Genomic DNA, 2,799 nt, shown 5'->3' on the forward strand with positions numbered 1-2,799 from the left:
TAGTAGGTGACTATAACTTGCAAGATCGGATCTAGAACATAGATATAATGGTGATAACATAAACGGTTCAGATCTGAAATCATGGCACCCGATCCCAAAGTGACAAGCATTAAGTATGGCAAAGTCATAGCAACATCAATCTCAGAACATAATGGATACTAGGGACCAAGCCCTAACAAAACTAACTCGATTCCATGATGAATTTCATCCAACTCCTCACCAACCAGTGAGCCTAAGAAGGAATTACTCACTCCCGGTGGCGAGCATCATGGAATTGGCGATGGAGAAGGGTTGGTGATGACCAAGATCAAAGATCCCCCTCTCCGGAGCCCCAAACGGACTCCAGATCTGGCCTCCCGATGAAGAACAGGAGACGACGACGGCCCTGTCTCGTGGAACGCGATAATTCTTTCTCCTCAGTTTTTTTTGGAAAAATAGGATTTATAGCTTCGGATTCAGGGTCTGCGGGGCCACCAAGTGGGGGAAACCCACCTGGGCATGCCTGGAGGGGGAGGCGCGCCCTGGTTGGTTGTGCCCACCTAGGTGCCCCCCTCCGATGGTTCTTTGCTCCAGAAATTCTATTTTATTGTATAAAAAATCCTCCCAAAGTTTTGTTCCATTCTGAGAACTTTTATTTCTACACAAAAACAATACCATGGTAGTTCTGTTGAAAACAACGTCAGTCCGCGTTAGTTTCATTCAAATCATGCAAATTGGAGTCCAAAACAAGAGGAAAAGTGTTAGGAAAAGTAGATACGCCGGAGTCGTATCAATCATCATCACTTTCATCCATGGCACCGAAGAAGAAACCCGACGCAACGGCTCATCCTTCCACTTCGAAGGGCCCCTCGCACACAGCTGGGGACGCCGTAGGCGCCACAGCGGCGTTGGGAGAGGTGGATGCCGCAGGCGACACGACCGACGTAGGCGGCGCCATCGTTGTGTCCCCTATTGTTGAAGCTGGAGCGGGAGACGTCGGGGAAGGGCAACATCAACAACATCCCGACGACCATAACCCGCAAGCCACGGGTGGAGGAAATGTTCAGTCCCAACCTCCCCGCCGCGCTAGCGGGCGGAGGCACAGCAACAACGCCCACTCTGGTGCAAGCCATGATCCTCCAGCAGCACCTACCACAGGTGTGGCTGCTGGCCACTCGCCTTGCGCAGAGCAAGGAGAGCAAGACGGTGTGCCGAACGGGATTGCCAATCCCTGTGCGTGTACCACCCATTACCAAACTGCCTTGGTGACTGGCTCGCGACGGCAAGAACGCGGCGACGCTCCCGCTGGTGCTACCAGGAGTCGAGTGACGTCATGATCTGCCTCATCATCTATACCAAGCACAACTATGAAAGCCATGGACGGGCCCAACTGCTGTTAAGATTCCCGCCAGCAGTTGATGAAATGGATGAGTGCAGGGCCACCATCCAGAGTTTGATCGGCTTCGCTGAAGTTGAAAAATCTCAGGAGACAGAGCCATCGCGGCACCCCCAAGCAATAGCAGCAGCCCAGACTGCTGGACGTGTCAAGGGGCCACACTGACGGTGCAATCCCCTCCGCGGCAGCAAACCCAGAGGTGGCAGCAAGAGCAGCATGTCCACAAACCTAACAAAGCATCGATGGTCTCCTCTGATCCACGAACCCGCCGAGATCAGCGGCGAGTCTTGGAGGATTAGCGGAGGGAAGATGCACGCTTCACTATAGTGCGACACCGGGAGACCCGCCATCAATCTGACAAGCATAATGGCCCAGATATCGACGAACCCACACCCGGTGATGGCAGATACCTACCTTTTGAGGTTGTTGTGGCAAGTCCGTTGGCCATCAGCCCGCATCTTTAAGCCTGAACTACCAAAAAATACGATGGAAAGTTGAACCTGACAGATCTTGAGCATTTACACCATTGTTGTCCAAGCCGCCGGAGGCAGGGGCGACAAGGTGTTCGCCAACTACTTCCCTTTGGCACTCAAGCCAAACGTGAGGTCATGGTTGATACATCTGTCGGAGAATTCCACTTCATCATGGGATGATTTGTGCAATGAATTTATTGGCGCCTTCACGGGTGGCCACCAAGAGCCTGGCCGGCCCAGTGATTTGCAAGTCCTTCCACATAAGGAAGGGGAGAGCTTGCGAAAGTATATGCAGAGATTCAGCCAAGTGCACATGAACATTCCAGAGATACACACAGCATCTGTGATTGCCGCGTTCCACTCGAACGTGCGCAACAGAAGGATACGGTCCAAAATGAACGTCCGGCTGCCCAAGACCATCAACGAGTTGTACACCTTGGCAGATAAGTGTGCTCAGGCTGAGGAAGGAAGGCGACTCCCCAGGGAGGAGGATGGAGTCGAGGTTGATTCGGAGGATGATGAAGAGACCGCTAACCCGAAGAGGAGGAGCTGGAAGCCCAGCAAGAAACACAAGGAGAAGTTAGTAGTAGCCGTTGAGGGCTCTGGCAATCTCAATGCTGGCAAGAAGCCCAAAACCGAAGCCCCCGGCAAGGAGGCTGTCGTGTGCGCTGATTGCCAGGAGGCTGCGGCAGTAGAGAAAGCTGGGAAGTCCGATGGGCCATACTACAAAATCCACTGCACTAAGGGTCATGATCTCCAAGAACGCCACCAAGTTGAGCAGCTTGTTAAATAAGCAAAAGGCAGAATATGAGAAGTGCGATAGGGAGAGAGACCAGGAAGGTGCTGGCGAAAAAAGTCATGGCAGTAGAGGGGGCCGCCGCGGCAAGACCCCTCAGCAAAAATAGAAGCCTGATAGAGGCTATGGGAAGAAAGAAGGAGATGGTGAGATCG

The sequence above is a fragment of the Triticum urartu genome, chromosome 5A (assembly GCF_056163025.1).
Source record: "Triticum urartu cultivar PI428250 chromosome 5A, HENAU_Tu73, whole genome shotgun sequence".
Taxonomy (NCBI): Eukaryota; Viridiplantae; Streptophyta; class Magnoliopsida; order Poales; family Poaceae; genus Triticum; species Triticum urartu.